Here is a 22,611-nt window from a genome sequence, read left to right as displayed (position 1 = left end):
GTTAACTGCTTTCAACTAGGAGGTTTTCAACCAAGTGGTTCTCTAGAAATTGCCCTCAGCTGAAGGAGAAAGCCTGACCAAAAATTATGACACCTCCCCTCCCCCAGATACAGCCTGTATCTAATGTCTGATCACTGTGACGCTAGAAAGTCACAAGCCCCTTATCTCAATGGGAACAACTCTAAAGGACCATCCCTACTCCAGAACTCCCCATAAGATCATCTGAAGCTTCTGTTGCAATTGTATTACAATGCAACTTTTCCCTCTGACTTCCTGTTTCCCTCACCTCTCACAGTCCTGAGATCATACCCACGTGCACCTATGAGCAAATCTCTATCCCAGATTTTTCACCTGGGTAACCAAACTGATGGCAGCTCCTAGATGCTGTTCTGGGAACCACACCCTGAAATAAGATTTTGGAGCTGGATTTATCACCAACTGGACAGCAATGAAGGCTAGTGGTAAGTGGTACACTGATTGCCCTTAACATGCAATGCAATTGTGAAAAACTTCAGAAGTGAAAGGACCACCAATCTAATTTGCAGGACCTATTGCAAAGACTTAAGATTTTGTGGGGCCCCTTGTTCAAAATAAAAGTGGGAAGAGCAGAAGTCTTGCTAAAATATAAGGCTTTTTCATTTTCTTCTGCAGTCTCTGACTTCTCATATGGTTTTAATTTGCTATCTATTGTGGTCAATTAAAAGTTTTAATTATTAGTTCGAGTCTTACTGCTCATTTTTATATTGTGCAATATCATTTTTAAATGCAAATATAAGATTATTTAACTTGTATGCAGAGGCAGTGAAATAATACAATTTGTATTTCCTAACTTACGCATATATCTGTATTTCATTCTTAGCAGAACAGTGGAAACACTGCACAAAAATTACTGTTTTCATTTAACTTTTTTATATATGCATATCCTACCAACACTATCTTTGGCTTATTGATGAGTTATATAGGACTGGAAAGAAAAAAGCTATGCCCTATCTTTCTCTTTCCTTCTGTATCCCAGCTCCCATTTCTTAGCTGTAACCTTAAAATGCTTATCTTCTACTTGATTTGCAGCTCCCTGACTTCCCACATATGCTGGGAGAATTCTGTATTCATGAAACATGACCAATGCTTTGTGCTAATAAAATGGTGAAGAATGATGGTCAAATATAATGCACCTATCTCTGCTGCTTATTCACATACCCCATTGCCCCCATTTGACTTCACTTACAAAATACAGTGCAAAAATAAAATTATTAAGAATTTCCAAAAAAGAAGAAGAAGAAGAAGAAGAAGAAGAAGAAGAAGAAGAAGAAGAAGAAGAAGAAGAAGAAGAATTTCAAGATAGTGACAGCATGAGGTTAAGCCAAGCCTAGGACTTCTTTAAGCTCCGGATCCTGGTGCAGTTCTGCTGGTTGCAAATCCATAATGCTAGCCTTGACTGTGAACTAGGTCGGGACATTGTGAGAAGGAAATATACTGGCAGAAACATCTCAGGCATCTGCTAGATTCGTAAGGACTATGGAATTGCATGGTTGTTACCGGAGCCATTGATGCACTGGAGAAAGACAATGGAAGGCTGATCATGATTAGTCACCAACATAAGGTGAAATGAGAAAGACAGAGGGCATTTTGGCAAATGAGAATCCCATCTCCTGCCACCAAAGAGCAGAAAAGACTGAATACTTAATGACTGTAGTAGCATAGCTCCAAAGAGAGCTGAATTCTCAATCTCAGCAGTTTTGTTCTACCAAGGCCAAGGTCCCGATTGGGAAAGAATGGAACTCTGAAAGTTGGAATGAGAACATCTCAGTTGATTCAGTCAAATATCTTGAATTCCCAGATTCCCTGAGCCAGAGATCAGCCAACCTCTTCCATAAAAAGCCAGATAGTAAATATTTTAGACTTTGTGAGCCATAGAGTTGCTATCACATGTACTCACCCTTGCTCTTGTGGCATGAAACCAGCTATAGATAGAAACAATAGACAAGTGAGTAGGTGTGGCTCTGATACAATAAATCTTTATTTACAAAAATAGACCAGATTCAGCCAGCAGGCCAAAGTTTTTTCAGACCAATCAAATAAAAAATCATAGATAAAAGTGGAACAGTAAAGATCAAGCACAAACAGGGCCAGAAAGTACAAGAAAGTGGCCTAAGCAAACAGCCAACCCCCATGTCCTCTACAACTGATGCATCTAAGCCCCTCATTCAGCTTACCTCTTGTAATGCAATGGGGGTGAGAAACTCCTCTGAAGAAAAACAAGTGAGCATTATTGGCTGGTGAATCAACTTGCTGTGTGGTGCAAGCCAACACTGGGCTATTGCTGTGCTATAATCCTGCTCAAGGTGAGAAGTAATCCTTCCAAGGACAGGACTTTAGGTAATGCTGGGCATACATTTCGTGTAGAAAGAAATTGGCCCGAGGCAAGGGTGTATGCAGAATCTTGGGGTGAGAAGTGCAGATGGGGGAAGAAGGTTATGAATGTTCAAGTGCTTAGGAGGAGGAAGAATGAAAGACCAAGAAAGAGGCATGTAGATAGACCCTAGAATCTCAGAGTCTATTTCCTAGAGATCATGACCTACCATGGTTTGCCTTGTCCTTACGTTTATTCAAGTAATCTTTTTAGTTCCTTCTGGTGTGCCAGCCATGGTAGTAAATGATGAGATTTCCAAAGTGAATTAAATGAGGTCTCTAATCCTTGAGGAGCTCACTATCTAAATGAGAAAAATAAGCATGTGAACAACTAACCTGAATAGAACAGGATCAATGATACTCTATTTAACAGAATAGAAAAAGTGCCGCAGAAATCCAGAAAAAAGCAGAAGAATGTAGAAAAAATTTATGGAAAATGGAACATATAAGTTTATATAATGCATTAAGTGGGGGGGAGGAGCAAGATGGCGGAGGAGTAGGGTCTCCAAATCACCTGTCTCCACCAAACTACCTAGAAAACCTTCAAATTATCCTGAAAATCTATGAATTCGGCCTGAGATTTAAAGAGAGACCAGCTGGAATGCTACAGTGAGAAGAGTTCGCGCATCTATCAAGGTAGGAAGACGGGGAAAAAGAAATAAAGGAACAAAGGCCTCCAAGGGGGAGGGGCCCCGCGAGGAGCCGGGCTGAGGCCGGGGCGAGTGTCCCCAGGACAGGAGAGCCCCGTCCCGGAGGAGCAGGAGCTGCACCGACCTTCCCGGGCGGAAAGGGGCTCGTGGGGAGTTGGAGCAGGACCAGGAGGGCGAGGAGGCCCTCGGGCTCCCGGGGACAGTAACAGAGCAACTGCGCGCCCAGGAGAGTGCGCCGAGCTCCCTAAGGGCTGCAGCGCGCACGGCGGGACCCGGCGGGACCCGGAGCAGCTCGGAGGGGCTCGGGCGGCGGCTCCGCGGAGGGGGCTGCGGGGCCCCGGGAGCAGCTCGGAGGGGCTCGGGCAGAAGAAGAGGCTCCGTGCGGAGGGGGCTGCGCGGTTCCAGGAGCAGCTCGGAGGGGCTCGGGCGGCAGCTCCGCGGAGGGGGTTGCACGGCCCGGGAGCGCGAATCCACCAGCGCAGGCCCCGGAGCACAGGGCGCCGGGACACAGCCCAGGATCCCGCCTCCCCCGGGACAGGCAGAGGCCGGGAGGGCCCAGGACCGCAAGGACGCTCCTGCCCCAGCTGAGCACATCAGCGGCCCCGCCCCGGAGCCTCCATGCCCTGCAGACGGAGTTCCTGCCGGAGCTGAATCCAGGTTTCCAGAGCTGACCCGGCACTGGGGCTGTTCCTCCTGCGGCCTCACGGGGTAAACAACCCCCACCGAGCCCTGCACCATGCAGGGGCACAGCAGCTCCCCCAACTGCTAACACCTGAAAATCAGCACAACAGGCCCCTCCCCCAGAACACCAGCTAGACTGACAACTTCCAGGAGAAGCCAAGGGACTTAAAGAACACAGAATCAGAAGATACTCCCCGGTGGTTCTTTTTTTGTTTGTTTTTGTTTTTGTTTTTGTTTTGTTTTGCTTTTTGATTTGTTTCCTTCCCCCACCCCCTTTTTTTCTCCTTTCTTTTTCTTTCTCTTTTTCTTCTTTTTTTTTCTTTTTTTTTCTTTTTTTTTCTTTTTCTTCCCTTTTTTTTTCTCTTTCTCTTTTCTTTCCTTCTTTCTCTCCTCTCTTTTTCTCTTTTTCCCAATACAACTTGCTTTTGGCCACTCTGCACTGAGCAAAATGACTAGAAGGAAAACCTCACCTCAAAAGAAAGAATCAGAAACAGTCCTCTCTCCCACAGAGTTACAAAATCTGGATTACAATTCAATGTCAGAAAGCCAATTCAGAAGCACTATTATACAGCTACTGGTGGCTCTAGAAAAAAGTATAAAGGACTCAAGAGACTTCATGACTGCAGAATTTAGAGCTAATCAGGCAGAAATTAAAAACCAATTGAATGAGATGCAATCCAAACTAGAAGTCCTAACGACGAGGGTTAACGAGGTGGAAGAACGAGTGAGTGACCTAGAAGACAAGTTGACAGCAAAGAGGGAAACTGAGGAAAAAAGAGACAAACAATTAAAAGACCATGAAGATAGATTAAGGGAAATAAACGACAGCCTGAGGAAGAAAAACCTACGTTTAATTGGGGTTCCCGAGGGCGCCGAAAGGGACAGAGGGCCAGAATATGTATTTGAACAAATTCTAGCTGAAAACTTTCCTAATCTGGGAAGGGAAACAGGCATTCAGATCCAGGAAATAGAGAGATCCCCCCCTAAAATCAATAAAAACCGTTCAACACCTCGACATTTAATTGTGAAGCTTGCAAATTCCAAAGATAAGGAGAAGATCCTTAAAGCAGCAAGAGACAAGAAATCCCTGACTTTTATGGGGAGGAGTATTAGGGTAACAGCAGACCTCTCCACAGAGACCTGGCAGGCCAGAAAGGGCTGGCAGGATATATTCAGGGTCCTAAATGAAAAGAACATGCAACCAAGAATACTTTATCCAGCAAGGCTCTCATTCAAAATGGAAGGAGAGATAAAGAGCTTCCAAGACAGGCAGCAACTAAAAGAATATGTGACCTCCAAACCAGCTCTGCAAGAAATTTTAAGGGGGCCTCTTAAAATTCCCCTTTAAGAAGAAGTTCAGTGGAACAGTCCACAAAAACAAAGACTGAATAGATATCATGATGACACTAAACTCATATCTCTCAATAGTAACTCTGAATGTGAACGGGCTTAATGACCCCATCAAAAGGCGCAGGGTTTCAGACTGGATAAAAAAGCAGGACCCATCTATTTGCTGTCTACAAGAGACTCATTTTAGACAGAAGGACACCTACAGCCTGAAAATAAAAGGTTGGAGAACCATTTACCATTCGAATGGTCCTCAAAAGAAAGCAGGGGTAGCCATCCTTATATCAGATAAACTAAAATTTACCCCAAAGACTGTAGTGAGAGATGAAGAGGGACACTATATCATACTTAAAGGATCTATTCAACAAGAGGACTTAACAATCCTCAATATATATGCTCCAAATGTGGGAGCTGCCAAATATATAAATCAATTATTAACCAAAGTGAAGAAATACTTAGATAATAATACACTTATACTTGGTGACTTCAATCTAGCTCTTTCTATACTCGATAGGTCTTCTAAGCAAAACATCTCCAAAGAAACGAGAGCTTTAAATGATACACTGGACCAGATGGATTTCACAGATATCTACAGAACTTTACATCCAAACTCAACTGAATACACATTCTTCTCAAGCGCACATGGAACTTTCTCCAGAATAGACCACATATTGGGTCACAAATCGGGTCTGAACCGATACCAAAAGATTGGGATTGTCCCCTGCATATTCTCGGACCATAATGCCTTGAAATTAGAACTAAATCACAACAAGAAGTTTGGAAGGACCTCAAACACATGGAGGTTAAGGACCATCCTGCTAAAAGATAAAAGGGTCAACCAGGAAATTAAGGAAGAATTAAAAAGATTCATGGAAACTAATGAGAATGAAGATACAACCGTTCAAAATCTTTGGGATGCAGCAAAAGCAGTCCTAAGGGGGAAATACATCGCAATACAAGCATCCATTCAAAAACTGGAAAGAACTCAAATACAAAAGCTAACCTTACACATAAAGGAGCTAGAGAAAAAACAGCAAATAGATCCTACACCCAAGAGAAGAAGGGAGCTAATAAAGATTCGAGCAGAACTCAACGAAATCGAGACCAGAAGAACTGTGGAACAGATCAACAGAACCAGGAGTTGGTTCTTTGAAAGAATTAATAAGATAGATAAACCATTAGCCAGCCTTATTAAAAAGAAGAGAGAGAAGACTCAAATTAATAAAATCATGAATGAGAAAGGAGAGATCACTACCAACACCAAGGAAATACAAACGATTTTAAAAACATATTATGAACAGCTATACGCCAATAAATTAGGCAATCTAGAAGAAATGGACGCATTCCTGGAAAGCCATTAAGTATAACGTTTAAAAAAAATATAATGTTTCCTTCCCATAGGCATTAATATGATTCCTAATTCTGTCTTCCCATCCAATAATTACTCTCTACTGTTTCCTGAATAAAAAACATCAAAATTCAGGGTGATTATATTACCACTTTAAAATACCTCTTCCAACTCCTTTGCAGCTGGCCAATGAGATATAAAAGCAACTTTATTAGATGGGATTCTGAAAAACTTCTAAAACTTATTATTTAAAAGGAATAGAGCAAGCTCATGTGTGCCTTTGCTTTTTTGCTTTTTGCCCTTGGCCTGACATGTGGACATAATGCCTAAAAATGAAATTTAAGTCCATGAGGATGAAAGCCATATTTTAAGGATGGGAGAAAACAACAAAAAAAGAAATGATCCTGATTCCTTGTTGACATCCTCAAACACTGACCCTGGAATGATTACCTCCATAGCCCTTGATCACTCTGAAAACTCAACCCATATTTGGTTAGCCACTGTAGTTCAACTATAGGTTACATGTGGCCAAACAAAATTTTAACCAATAAACTATGCAAAGGATAAACCAAGAGATCTATCATGCAGATTCTTTTTAGTTTGTTTATCTTCCAAGAGCAACACCATGAATTTCATTGGCCTTTCTTGAAGTGACATCAGTTGTGTATATTTTTATGCCACTTCTCTCCATGCATGAGGAAACCTGGAATTTTAAGTTGAGAAAACATTTCACAACAGAAGCCTAAATATCCTGAAATTAAAAGCAGCAAAATGAGAAATATGATCTCTCTGTTTCAGGTTCACAGATACTTTACAGGTAATCCCAACTTTTCATAAACATCCTCAATGTTAGATTGACGATTTAGCTTTTATTTTGTTCCTTGTGATAAAAAGATTGTAGTATGGGGCCAGAACCTTTATACTCTAATACTTTCTTCCCTCTCAATGCATCTCTTAACTCTGAAAAGAAAATTATTTCTACTTCATTACCATGAGTCTAGATGGCAATACTGGAATTAAATTTATGATGTCACAACTCAGGTCTTTAATAACACCACACAAGGAAATATTCTATTGGTGGATCTACTTTCAGCATTTTTCTTACTGTGATTAATCCCCAACAATAACCATAGCAACAAGGAAAGTCAAGAAACCAATATTGTTGAAAAGAGGTCTATGGAGAGAAATGAGAATGTAAGCAGTTCAGTTAAGAGATATACAATTTAGTAGCTGAAAAGCCCAACAACGGTTTCTAATTCCATTGTGAGAGCTTTTCCAAGGCTGTACTTCAGTTTCCCCTTCTATAAAATGGAGATCATACTGTGTCTTGTAGACCATGCTTTGATATTTTAAAGATAAAAATCTTAATGTTAAGGTGCATTAAATCTCAAAAGGGCCAAGTGTGTACACATGCGCGCGCACACACACACACACACACACATACACACACACACACACAAAATAATAGAATCACTGGCTTTTATTCAGAAGACATCATTAAAGGTCAGAGTCCATTTCATCTTATTTTTTAGGAAAGTTTTAAAAAGAAGTTGCATAAACTGGCTATAAGACTATGATTTCCTAATATGCTTTGGATCACTGAGAAACACCTCAAGGATTAAATTTTTTTCAAGGGAAGCTATGGTTCTGGAAACAGCATAGGACTGAGTGAGGGTAAGTACAAAAATGAAACCTTCCACTGCCTTAGAGTCTGGAAAAACATCTTGACTCTATTTCAGATACACCTGAGTCTTCTGGGGCAACAAATGGGAAATCACAGCTCTACCAACAAGCACCAACTTGATATTTTAGAGGCTTACTTTTTTTTCTTCCTACAACTCAGACAGGTTTTTTTAAGTCTTAGCAGAATGGCTAGACTAGGTAATCCACATAAGCAGCTGCTGCAATGTGATCTTTTTCTAACATTTTAATGTAGAGCTGTGAACTTTTCTGGCTTTAGGCTATGTTGAGAACATTTGGGGTAAACTTTCTTGATTTAAAGGTTATTGCTGTTAGGACTCTGTCTGGTCTGCTTCAGATGGAGGGTCTGCACCAGTCACCCATGGTATCAAACTATGCTGGATATGCAAAGCAGCTGATGTACGTATAAATGATCTTCAAATAGTACTTCTATGCCCTTTCTTAAAAATCTTAAGTTTATTTCTTAATTTTTATTTTCTTAAATGTAATAGCATTATATTTTCTAGAGATCAAGGTATTTACTCATATCTTTCTTATTAACTTCTGGGATAGGGTTGAGTGATCACCAGTGCACTGTAGAAGGATAGCACTCAAGCTTTGTCATTCAACCACGTGGGTTCCAACCACAGCTCTGCCACTAGCTGCAAGAATTCGGGCAAATCACCTCACCTCTACATTTCAGTATCATCATATATAAAATGGGGGTATAGTTGTATCTAATTGATAGAGCTGGTGCCTGGATTGAAAGAAAAAATACATAGAAAGTGTTTAGTAAAGAACACATAGTAGTCACTCATTAAATGTTTATCTCAGGGGCTAATGTTAAAATAACAGGTAATACCAATCTTAGAAACCAAGTGAAAAGGAAGGAAAAAGAAAGAAACCAAGTATATTATACACTGGTTGTTATTATAACAGTTGGAAGAGAAGAAAAGAATGGACCTAAGGCTTTTAATATATATTTTTAAGACAATATAGCCCCCTCTGACTCCAGTTCCACCTACCACTCTTGTCATCAACTGGAGCTGGTCTCTGACCCCTGAGTTTGCTCTTAGGATAAAGACTTCCCAGATAGGCTTGCTTCCTGCTCCAAGGACTCCAAATTGCCCTTCAGAACAATTTTGTATTGTTTTACCATCCTTTGGGGAACAAATTCCAAAGCAACCACGTTGTTGACATCTTAATAAAGCTAGTTTGGACACAATTCACAGACACTACCTTACTTATTTTTACATATAATCCTCCTCACAACCTTGCTAGGTCAGTATAAATGCACATGATAGCTGTGGGAACTTGGCTTAGAGGAAGGGGACGTGCCCCAAATTACATGTTGTTTAAGCAACAGAAATGGGCTATCTATGGATCCAAAGCCTGTGTTCTCTTCACTTTGCCACCTTTGTGTTCTCCCCACATCACACTGCCTCCTGATATGCAAGTCCAATGATGGAAATAGTACCTTCTAAGGACTTGCATTTAGTAGGTGCTCAGTAAAATATTTGCTGACTGGAAATATATCCCGGAAGTCAAAAGTCCCTAGTCTCCTAACTGCTATTGATTAATAGGATGGTCTCTCAGCCTTGTTTACTTATTCTTCTTTTAATCTATCTGAAAAAGTTAGGTACTAACCCCTTCTCTGCATACAATAATAATCACTATATCAATTAGAATACTTTGGGCTGCAAGTAAAATACTCAGCACTCAGTAACAAAATAATAAAGAAACTTAATTCCCTCACTTAGTAAGATTCTGGAAGTGGCATTTCTGGCTGGTTCAGTGTCTCATTCAGGATCTTCTTCGAGTCTCACACCTCTTCATGAGATGAATGGTCATGATGAATGGTCATGACTACCCTAGCTCCAGATATGTCCTTGCATAATAGCATCCTAACTTTAAAAAGGAGGGAAGAGGCATTGTCTTTTAGAGCTCTCTTGCAAACCCCAAGCAGACTTCATCTTCATCTCACATGTAATTAGCCAGAACTGGGTCACACCACACAGTAGACAAATTGATAAAAAGAAATGGGATTGTCAAAATGCACGTTAAGTCTCACATGAGATATGTCTTATTAGTTTCACTACAGAGATGATCGCATAAGGTTCAGACACAAGAACTGAGTGGGAAATGGGAGTCAAACCAGAGCCCATATGACTCCAAAGCTACCCTATTCGTTATTGTTTGCCCAGAAGTTAGAGAGAAGCTTGTCTGGGAAATTTTTTTTCAAATAAGATAAGAGAATGTTAAGATAAAGTTTGGATGAAGATGCCAAAATGCAATAAATATTGAATTTGAAAGGAGGTATGAGACCACATAAAGAATTTACAAAGAAGTCTTCTATAAACAGGTTACTTGATTCTTAGCCACACAGATGAAATAAAAAGATGGGGTATCAGAAATTAGAGAGATATTTATAAAGAGGATTTCTTTGGGATGAGCTTTTTATGTGTCCTTCTGTCGCCTGTTTTGCCTTCCCTCAAGCCCAGGATGAGGGAGTTTCTTCAATGGAACCACTAAGAGAACTCAATATATATCTTCTGCAAGTTATAGAGAGACACAGTGAACTGGTATTTGTCAGAAATCTGAAAAACTCTAAAAAATCAATGTGGTAATTGCAAAATATGACCACAGATTCCTCTCATCATGCTATTTAAGCTCTTATGCATTGTGATTTTGTCACTTCCTCCATCAAGACACAGCATCTACTTCCTTACTCCTTGAATCTGGACTGGTCTTTGGACTTCCTTTGACCAATAAAATGTGACAATAGTGACATTTAGTGACTTAGAAGTCTAAGCCTTAAAAAGCTTTGCAACTTCTACTGTTCTCTCTTGGGATGTTATACAGAGACTGCTACTTCAAAAGTCAATCTCACCTGCTGAAAGACACGGGTTGAGGGGAGAAGAGGGACACCCCAGGCAACAACCAGTACCAACTGTTAGACATATGAGGCCATTTTGGGTGATCCAATCCAGCCAACCCCCTTGCTGAATGCAGCTTGTGAGCAAACCCAGCCAAAACAGGCAAAGAAATCACCTAGTCAATTCAAAGGACCATTAGAAATAACAAATCATTGTTATTTTAAGTCACTGTGTGGGTTGTTTGTTATGCAGCAATAGATATCTGAAACAGCTGGCTAACTAGTACAATGTAAAGGAGAGGCTGCAGCTGTACTGTAATTTGACTGTGTTCCCAGGATTTATTGAGGAAAAAGAACCATATGTGTTGACACAAAAGGAAGAGAGCATTTGATATTATTTGAAGCCATTTAAAATACTGCTTAAGAGAATTACTTTGGGGTGAGCACATCTGTGTGGAGTGATCAAACAAAGAGAAAAGAAAAAGATGGAAGAAGAGAAGAAAAGCAGGAAAGAAGGAATGAAGGTGGGGAGGGGGGGTCCATGAGCTGAGAAGGGGATAGACAACTTAAGTATCATCCATATCACAAGACACACAATCAAATGGGTCCAATGGCAGTTTCTGAAGAACTGACTGAAGCACTCTATAATTCAGAATGCCAAACCATCCTGAGATAGTACCAATCCAATAAGAACTTTCCTATCCCTCTTACTCTTCCACTGTTCCCTTAGTTCAATCCTGGCAGGATAGGAAATATTTATCAAGTAGTTATCAAGCTAAGAGAGGAGGAGAAATACCAGATGGGAAAAAAGGAAAAAGGCCATTGTGAACAGACGGCCCAAGGCAAAGCCTAGCTGGAGAAAAGGGAAGATTTAGTTTTAAATCAAGTTCAAAGTTTTGATTATTACATGAAACTAGACACCGTGAATGACTCCATTGAGACTGCATTTTTTTACTTTGAAGGACCAGAATGTCATGAAACTGCAGAAGTTTTCATAGGGGATAGGGCAAGAATTTTCCCTAATTAAATAGTTTTCAAGTGACAGTGGGAAACAAAAGATTGCTATTGGCTTTGCCTTATCCCTATTCAGACTCCTGCTTCCAGAGACCTTGCACTAAGTGACTTTAGAAGGGCCATCTGGTGAGTAGGTGAATGGTTGAAGGTTGCCTTAGTGATGTGATGGTTGCTGGGGAGGTTATTCATCCCCCTCCCCCCCCGCACAAATAACTCTTGTTACAATGACTAAAAACCCACCATCAGAAAGGCAGTCATTTTTAGTCCTAGCTTACTATCCTTAGCAGTCATATTTTTAAAATATACAATCTAAGATAGGCAACAAATCATGTCATTCACACAACAGTATAAATTCATTGTAAAATATATTTGGGTGCACTGATGTAACAAGCAGAGGGGCTGAAGGCAGGGAAGAAATATGGAAGAGTAGCCAAACATCCCTGAAGACAAAACCTACTGCACAATTTTGCCTGAGGTACCCTCTACGCTTTAGGCCAGTGGTTCTCAACTTTTCACAAGAATTACTTTGGGATCTTGGAAAAATGTAGATTTCATATCCCAAGCCCTAGAAATCTATTTCATTGGTTTGCTTGGAGTCCAGGAATCTGGATTTTTACAAGTATTCAAGGTGATTCTGAGGCAGTGTGTTCACAGACATGTTCTAGAAATACTACCTTAAATGTAAATGGATAGGAATAGAAGACCATAGCTGGTCACAACAGTCTGAACAGATTTCTCCACAAAGTATATTCTTGCAATGAATAAGATAATAGGAGGGAAATTTCAGAGCTCTTAGAAAGAAACATGTTACCTACCATGCTTCTTTCATGCTAAGCTGATTGTTACACATAACGTTGGTTTGGAGGAAAATTGGAAAAAAAAAACTAGAAAACTAATCCATTAGAGGCACACATCTATTATAAGAGAAATCAATGGTTAGATTTTTGAAAATGTAAAAAACTAAGTGCGACAAAGATGTTTGCTAGACTGGACTTTAGTTAAAAATAAAAGATTTCTTATTGCCCCCTAATACTAAGTGAAAATTTGTCATTTTGCTGGCATAACCTGTGAACCTCAATTTCCTATTATTTTATCCCTTCATGTATCCAACCAGTACTGAGTGAGTACTTGTTATGAAGAACACACTATTTTCCTAGAAACAGGAAGTATTTCCAGAAACTATCCAGCCCTTTACTTCCATGAATACAAGTTTCAGGTAAACTATTCCAGGAAGACAGATAGACTGTTCTTAAAAGCTTTCAGGTTCTTAAAAGCTTCCCATAATTTCCCGTGGAATACACAGTCACTGCAAAGTCTCTGAACATTCTTGTTTCAGGATCTAATGATCATGGACAGTATCATTAAAAACCAGGGAGAAGTAAATAGACATCAAAGGGGGCCACATGGTACTTGCCATCATTCCCCAGAATTCCATCAACCCAGCACAATGAGCCACCTCTGGTCAATAATTAAGAAGTACTTCTAATATCCATATGCAGGGAGATCCACAGTTTTGCAGGAGTTCCAAGAATTTTCTAAAACTTGAACACATTTTTCCATACATCTTGTGGAATGTTTTCAGAAAACTAAAAACCGAGGCTTCTATAACAGATTGATTCACATCTCAGAAAGTGGAAAAGAAAGGAAGTCATTTTGTCAACTAGTATAAGAAGAAAAAACAGCAGATAAATCTCTCTAGGCAGAGAAATTGTTGGTCCTATGAATTTAAATTCATAGACTAAAAATCTGTCAGCCTTTTCCAGATTCTTTCACAGCATCATGCCTCCTCCAACGTTTAAGCACTAATTGATTCATTTTATGTTTTATTGGATTTAAAGTCATTTTAGTCACTATTTTTAACTGTTTTCTCATTTATGTTCCTCCTCCCGCCATTTGCTTCAAGCCCCACATTAAATTATACATTCTCTCACATGTCTCATTATCTTACATTTTTTCTGTCATTCTGCAGCTGCTCTCCTACGTTCCTGCCTCAGCTTTGTTTAGTGCCAAAGAGCTGTTTTTTCTAACACTTCAAAAACACATGGCATTTTTTATGGGCACAAGTATCTTCACTTCTGTCAAATAAAAAATTGATTCATAAGGAAAACATTTTAAGTATGTAGATGTTTTGAAAGAAATGAGTAACTCATTAAAAAAAATAAGTATGTCTGAGAATAGAATAAAACTATTGCCTGAAAATTGAACATAAATATCTTGGCTTTTAAGGATATTTGAATATGCATAGATTCCCCCAGTTATCTTTTAGTTTTTACCCTTCATGTGATTCTTTTTTAGAATATTCTCATTTTTAAGATTCAGGACATAATACACAAAGAGCAAACAACTTTTTCTTAAAATTTTATTTATTTGTTTTGAGAGAGAGAGATAGAGAGAGCAAGTGGGGGAAGGGGCAGAGTTAGAGGGAGAGAGAAAATCTCAAGCAGGCTTCATGCCAAGCACAGAGCCCGACACAGGACTCAATCCCACAATCCCAAGAACCTGACCTGAGCCAAGATCAAGAGTCAGACACTTAACCAACTGAACCACCCAGACAACCCAAGAGCAGATAACCTTTGTCCTAAGGCTAACTCTGCCTTAGGTGGATACTGATCTAGGAGAGAATCAAAGTTCTATACTGCAGCCTTTCCCATGTCTCCTGAAACTTTGCTAGCAATCAGATTTGAGGATAAGAATTGACTCAGTTTGACAATGGCAACTGGCCTCACTGGTGAGTCCTGGAAAGAGAGTGATTGCTCTCTAAGTCTTATTTACCATCTTCCTCTCTATGTAAACTGAATATGCTTTAATTTCTAACTGCTAGCACCCATTCTTTTTCAAAAGAACTATCTTCAGGCTGCTAGAGTCCCTTTGTATTCAGGCATGCATACCTGGGAGATATGAGAAGTTCAGGGAACTGGGGAGAAGATGAACAGAGGAAACAAGGTGCCCCTTAACAACTAACAGAGATAGAAAACCCAGCTCCCTTGCCTCATGCCGTGACAACACTGAGGCACAACTAACACTCCAGAGCTGATAGACATTTTGAGTATCAGAGGAGTAGGTTACCTTGCCCAAGGTGTCACAGCTAGGATACAGGAGGGTTCTCAAAGAAAGGCACAGATGTGAACTAAATTCTAATTAAATCCAGAGCTTTATCCTCTCTTTCTCTTTCTCTCTCCTTCTGTCTCTCTCTCTCTCTCTCTCTCTACCCTCTCTCATCTTCTCTCTCCTTTTCTCCACCCACACATACATACACAACAAACAATACCACAAAAACAGTAATTCTGAATTGATTCAGAACACACACACCCACAGAGAAACTTGTTTGCTTGCTGCATCAGCATAAATGTCAATCAAAAAGAGCAATGCAGTCTCTCTTCTCCAGTGTCAAACTGCCCTCTCTCCCAAGAAACCCCAAAGGATACAGGCAAAAACTTCCCTGGGTGCTCTCATAGCCAAAAGGGGAAATGAGTAATACATATGAATGAGCCTGACTAGAATTACTTATAAATAATGAAGGAACATGCAACACTTACTCTCTCATCACATCTTCCCAGAGCATATGCTAAAAAGACGTCTGCTTTTTTAGTGTGATGTGAAGGGCACTGAAAAGTCAGCCTAGACCAAATTAGTGTCCCTCTTCCAAAGATCTACCAACTGTCTAAACTTTTCAATATTGTAGTAACTCCTCTGGGCAAAGCACAATCTCCAGGAAGCCTCTGTTAAATATATAAATAAATCTCCTTGGAATGACAACAACAAATTAACTCATTATCAGCTCTTAATCAATTAGCAAGGATTTATTTCTCAGTGCGGGGCTCTGAAGCACACAAGACAAACAAGTTTTGAAGGGTGTAAGATTAGGAAAGCCAAGATACACTGTAGGCCCCCTGAGGCCTCATAGCAGGAGTGAGCACTGTAGTGTGGTTGTATACCAGGAGGGTGCATTAAGGACCCTGGACACCCAGAAAGGAGATATAGGGAAAGGCTACCTAGGTTCCAACCTGCCACATGCATTCTGTGTGACCTTGGGCAAAGGAACTCAGTCTCTAAATCTCCTCATCTCCAATCTCTTCATCTGTAGAATTTAAGAAATCATGGCATTTAGTTTATAGAATAGTTATGAGGACTCAGTGCAATTATGAATATAGCACCATTAAGCTCATGCCTGGCACAGAGTAAAGCTTCTAAACATGTGAGCTATCTTTATTGATGTTGACATTGTTATTCTAATTACTTGGGAATGAAATGATGAAAGGGATGAAGATGCTTTTAAGACAAATTTCAATGACTGTAATTTTGCTTAAGTCAGTCCAGTACATTGACCACAAAACAGAAAAAGTCAAAACAAGATAATTTAACAGACAACTAAGCATACTATCATACTAAAATATTCAATCACATTATCTGAACAAAGTGTTATAATCTTGTTTCTTCTCTGCCTTCCACTTTGTCTCTCCTTTTTTCCCCATCTCCTTATATTTTATTTTCCTTTATTCATAAAATGTCCTTTGTATTGCTTTAAAATGTAGGTGATATGTGTAAGTTAAAGATTTAAGACTACCTACAAAATTGTTGGTTTTTTCTACCTGCCTTTAAAAATTATATTTATTCATTCATGGATTCAACAAATAATGTGTGAATCCTACTCTAAGCCAGGCACTATACTAGGGGCTGGGAGACAGTGCTAAATAAGGAGATGAATATCCACATATGCAGAAAGTACATTCTAGAACACAGCTTCTGAAGAGTACACCCTCTCAAGCCTGCTCTTTTCTTCCCAAAGGAAACCTGGTGGATTTTACAAAAGATAAAATCCCCTCTGGACTAGAGGTGCTAAAGTTTGACCTGGAGCATGTAGAGTGATAGACATGCTTGCTCTTGGATGGAATTCCTAAACTGGACCTGCCTCCTAGGTCGCCCTTTAAAGATTCGAAAATTCCAAGATTCATTCTTCTTCAATTATGCCCCTGGGTTTAAGAGGTATTAACAGAGTAGTTTTTGGAAATCAAACAAGGGAATTCTGAAATACAGAAAGAAGTCAGGCCAAAGAGGAAGATATGAGAATACTAAACTCTGAAGCCTGTAAAAGAAGTCTGTTGAATTTTAATATTCTTCACTAGAGTGTTTGTAATTGTTGATCTTGTATGGAATCTAATAGTCCTAGTGAAAAATGTGTTAGGCCTTGAGTCCAAGGATATCATCATTATAAGTACATAAGTGCCTAGGACAATATAATTCTCTCTACGGTACTGCTGCTGTGGCCTTTGATCCATGATCTATTACTTACTTATTTATTGATATATAAAAATGAGCTGTCAAGCTTTTCCTAAGAAGTCCAAGGGCACATGAACAAAATGTAGGAAATATACAACCACAAAAAATAAACCATGAAGCATAAAGCAGATCCTCTAAAGTCCAGGGCACTCTGCCTAGGTGAGCAGGATTAATCAAAAATATACTTTCTAGACACACCCTGAATGTCAACAAACAAGAACTCTATAAAACCAAAAGAAGGGGGATCCCTGGGTGGCGCAGCGGTTGGGCGCCTGCCTTTGGCCCAGGGCGCGATCCTGGAGACCCGGGATCGAATCCCACGTCGGGCTCCCGGTGCATGGAGCCTGCTTCTCCCTCTGCCTGTGTCTCTGCCTCTCTCTCTTTCTCTCTCTCTGACTATCATAAATAAATAAAAATTTAAAAAAAAAAAAAAAAAAAAAAAAAAAAAAAAAAAAAAAAAAAAAAAAAAAAAAAAAAAAAAAAACCAAAAGAAGGAAGTTATATAATAAAGGCTTATATGAGACATAATATACATTGGCAAAACCCTGATCTAAACAATATGAATTTATTTACATTTGGCCCTTCTTCAGAAACAGGCCTGAGACTTTCACTAGAAAGTATGAAGAGTATGATATCTTAAACACTAGCAGGGCCGGAGGTCATGTACTTGGCTTTCAGCATTTAGTAATATTTTAAGCCAATTAAAATAATTTGGTTTCACAGTGGAAAGATTCCATTAAATAATAGCTTTGTTCACTATGAGTGTGGGTTGTGTGGTTCTTTATTGAGTAGGACAAAACTGGAGAAACATAAAGAGTAGAGATTTAATTCAGACAAAAGCTGAGGGACTGTCTGGAATCACCCTTGCCCAATAAACACAGAACAAAAACCTGGTGAATTGGGTCTGTATTATCAGCCATTTCAATTGATACAGGTCAAAAGATTAATATTTATTGCTATTCCCTTTCTCTGTGACCTGAAATTTTAGAACATGGAACTCTGTTTTTAATACTAACTTTCAATCAATATTCCCCCCCCCCAAAAAAAGTTACATACATATAGTTCTTTGCTCTTCTTTTTTAATCCCAGCTAAAACACAGGGATTTCATTATTTCCCTGAATATGACTCCACTTCATTCTGCTTGTGATAGTCCCTTGTCTAAAAGCCCATGATCTGTTAAATTTGGTCTGCCATAGACAGCCAGTTCAGATTGGCTGAAGAGCCCCACCCCCCAAGAAATCAACCTGGGTCCAGGATGAATCCATTTAACTGTTGGCACAAAGTAATTTACCAGTTAATTCCTAAACTCCCCACCTAAATCTGGCTGTGTAGTTCAACGTTTTTGACAAAAGTACTGGAGTCTGCACACAGTGATTGAATACCCCAAATTTTCTGCTGATAGGCTTAAAGATACATAGACATGTTTGGGCTGTAGACCAGTGGATTAAGGCAATAATTTGGTAACCTACAATTGAACTTTGAATGTAGCATCACTGTCATGTTTACAAAGAGGTCTCCCCAGAAAATGAGTGCACATCAGGATGATCTAACTTCTTAATGGTCCCACTTTTCCTGTTGCTCTGATAGCCTCACCAGTCTTAGAGAAAGTTTCAGCATCCTGTGTCATTACCCTTAACAAAATGCATGCCCATGGTGTGTCTTCTTGCTCAGCTTATGAAGCACAGAGCCACTAAAGTCTAATTACCACCAGAAATGACTCTGTTGTATCCTCAACAGGATCCTAAAATCTTCCAACTATTCCCTATTTGAGGTGTGGATGGAGCTTTGCCCACTGTTTCTTTCTGCCTCAGAGGGGAAAGCCAATCACCAAGGTTATGCAGTTTTACACTTAATTCACTAGTTGACCCTAGCATGGTAGACATTCATTATCCTCAAAGGAGAAAAGCAGTCCAAATCTACTCTGGGCGGACTAACTGATTCATGCACATATACTTCAACTTCTGCTCTAACCTTCCATATGCCTATTCTATTGCCTGTTACTATGCCTATTCTATAAAGTACTAACTTAGCAGAAGAGTAGAATGTTATCCAAGTGTAAGCATTCTAATATTTCATCCCCTTAGAGAGAAAATCCTAACTCTCCATATTCCTCAAGCAATCCTCTCTTCACAGTAACTGTTTTTCATCTGCCTAAAATGTATGTACATATAACTCTGGGACATATATTGTGACCATCACATCACCATCCCCCAAAGGGCAGTCATATTTATAAAGACCTATTAGCATCAATTACATATGCTTTGTGTCTTATTCTCAAACCTATGTATCAGTCAGAAATCCTGTAAGAAATAGATGCTACAAAGGACTAACTGAAGAAGCCTCAATAATGTACCTTTACAAAAGTGTGGACCAGGTGCACCTGGGGGGCTCAGTTAGTTAAGCATCTGCATTGGCTCAGGTCATGATCTCAGTGCCCTGGGATAGGCTGTGTTAGGCTCCCTGCTCGGCAGAGAATCTGCTCCTCCCTCTTCCTCTGCCCTTTCCCCCATTCCACTCATGTTCTCTCTCTCTCAAATAAATAAAGACTTTAAAAAATAAAAAATGTGGACCAGATTAAGACTACCAATGAAGAATGATGAAACATGCAAGGACCAGCTATCATGAAAAGCTTCTACCTCCTCCATACTAGATGAGATAAAAAGAGGATCATGTTACCCTAGTGAGGGCCAGAGTCATAAGAACAGGACCACCTAATTAAAATACTTGGAACTATAGGTAAAGGAAGATGGCCATTGACCAAACAAGGCAAGGAGAAACAGAGAGAATAAAATTCCACTTTCTTTTATCTTCTGTCTGCTAATTTCCATCATTACTAAGCTCACATGAAAACCAGAAGGCAAGAGAGTTTGGGTGGCACAATCCATAAAGAGGTCAGGCTTTCAAGAAATAAAGCTTGGCAGAGAAGGGTAAAGAATGAATTTGGAGAGGAAAATGAAAAGTAATCAGCAGCATTTCATGTCAGAAGGCCCTTACTAGAGGATCAAGATTCTCTGGACCAGAAAAGTAAAACTTATCAAGTTTTAAGCTCTCAGGAACTGGGAACAGGGCAAAAGGAAATCCCATCCCATGTGACTACGATTGGAAACAGCTGAAGGCGGGGCACCTGGGTGGCTCAGTGGTTGAGCATCTGCCTTTGGCTCAGGGCATGATCCCAGGGTCCTGGGATGGAGTCCCACATCCAGCTCCCCACAGGGAGCCTGTTTCTCCCTCTGCCTATGTCTCTACCACTCTCTGTGTGCCTCTCATGAATAAATAAATAAAATTTTAAAAAAGAAAAGAGCCAAAGGAATTAGTTTCAACCATAAAACGTGTCAGAGCTGGGGAAAGCAGATTAGCAGACAGGCCTAAAAATAGCAGATGGGTTAAAATTGGGATATAAGTTGGGGACTAAGGGCCAGGTTATATAAAGGAGGGTGACTGGCAATTTTTGCCAAAAGGGCGGACTTGTCTGTGGTTTATTCAGTATCAAAAGATACCAGAAGGAAAAAAAAAAGATACCAGAAGGAAAAAGAAAAGATTAGTATAAAACTAAGAACAGAGCAGAACACCCAGCATAGAACAGGGAGAAGCAAGACAAAGACCCAAAGATCAAGATGCCATAAACCATATAACACGTTTCCTTCAATGATCAATCAGAAGATACAAATATAAATAAGTCAAGGCCATGGAATGGATAGCAATATTGATGTGTTGCGAACTGATTTTATTTCTTTAAAATGAATTATATCAGAACATAAAAAGCCACTGCGCTAAAAGATATCATGTAACCTGGCAGATTCTTCTAATCAATTTAGAAACCCTCTCTTTCATTTTGATAATTTGCCAGATTAAAAAACAACAACATTCTTTAATACCATCTATCTTCCCTTCCAATAGAGAGAACAATTTGCATTTATAAAGACATAATTGGTGAGTGTTTCCAAAAAGGGAACAAACAGTGTACACAGAAGACAAATCACTAGAACAATTCCCTTGGTGACTGATACCTGAGTATCAAGATGAGCCGTAATTCTTCCATAATTTTCACTATGTCAAGGAAAGCTGAAGTCTCATGCTGTAAAGTGCTGCTTCTCTAAAGCAAATGCAGAGCAGAAGGAGACTGGGAAGCATAAATGGGGAACAAAAACGAGGGATAGATATCAGGATAGAACATGGAAGAGCAGTCATTCCTACTTGCCAAACTGAAGTCAAACCAGGAGCTTTTGGTTTAGTGGCTGAGTCACTGGAGGAATCTATTAGGAAGCAGTGGTTCAGGTAGTAAAAAGACAATGGGTATAGATAGAGTGATTCAGCAGAGGTGGTTCAAGATAGGAAGTCAAATGAGCAATAAGGTGACTCCAGAACTTTTATCTACTGAGCCTAGCCTCTCTCAGGTCAACTTGTTCCCAGCTTAACCCTACTGTTCTTGTGGACAGTCACCTAAGTTTGTCATTTCCAACTAGGAAACTATGGCTGATTTCTGAAGTGTAAGGTGTTAAAAGTTGACACAGAGCGGGGGCTATGGGAATGTAAAAAAGGAAATGGATATGAAAAACACGGTAAAGTATCATAAAATACACTGACACGCCAGAACATAGCCACATACAGATTTCAGCAATGAACAAATAATAACATCTGTTCAATGCATTCTGACCCAAAACAAATCAGGAGAGTAGAGAACCAAATTTCATCCTTTGGACAAATTTAATAACCTCTGTTTCCCTTTACAGTTCTTTGTCTTCTTCTTTGTCCTATTTCATGAAACTGTATCTGTCAAGGTGATATGAAAGGTTTGACTGCTAACAAAATCTTGCTTTTTTATCTTATTCCCACATTTGACCATAAAAATGAAGTATGATTACAAAGAAAGGAAATGAGGTATGAAGAATAAAGCTACATGAGACCCATAGCATTAATGAATTTTGTCACAAAATTCACAAAATTTATATTTTTTATATTTTACATATAATAGGTGTAAGATGATAATAAGTTGAATGATACCATAAAAAAGATTGATCATGAAAAGCAACTGAATTCGTAACATGAAAAAGTCAGGCACTGGTGTTTGTTTTTATTCCCTTGAATTGGGTACTTAAGTCCAAAGAGAAAGACTAAAGTTTTTACAGAAGCCATGTGTCAAAGCAAAACAAAACAAAACAAAGCACTATACTAACAAAAATATATTGCTCTTTAGGGAAAAAAAGTAGTTAAATGCTTCTTCCATCTTTACCCAACATGTGGCTGAAAACACAAATGATAAGTGCTCTGAGAATAAACCAATGTGAAAGTATAGAAGAAAAATCCCAAATATTTTCCAGCTCTTCCTTTG

At 39.5% G+C, this 22,611-nt stretch overlaps 1 long non-coding RNA gene across 1 annotated transcript in view; it reads right to left on the bottom strand.

The window, feature by feature from the left end:
• Nucleotides 1-21,564, bottom strand: part of LOC144312875 (uncharacterized) — a 118,773-nt gene extending 97,209 nt beyond the window's left edge. The window contains exon 1 of the long non-coding RNA XR_013378518.1: nucleotides 21,290-21,564. This is a non-coding gene — a long non-coding RNA (uncharacterized LOC144312875). The remainder of the gene's footprint in view (nucleotides 1-21,289) is intronic.
• Nucleotides 21,565-22,611: the final 1,047 nt, after the last annotated feature.

This window comes from Canis aureus, chromosome 4 (assembly GCF_053574225.1).
Source record: "Canis aureus isolate CA01 chromosome 4, VMU_Caureus_v.1.0, whole genome shotgun sequence".
Classification (NCBI taxonomy): Eukaryota; Metazoa; Chordata; class Mammalia; order Carnivora; family Canidae; genus Canis; species Canis aureus.
Note: the sequence above shows the minus strand (reverse complement) of the source record. Positions and strands in the feature narration are given on the sequence as shown.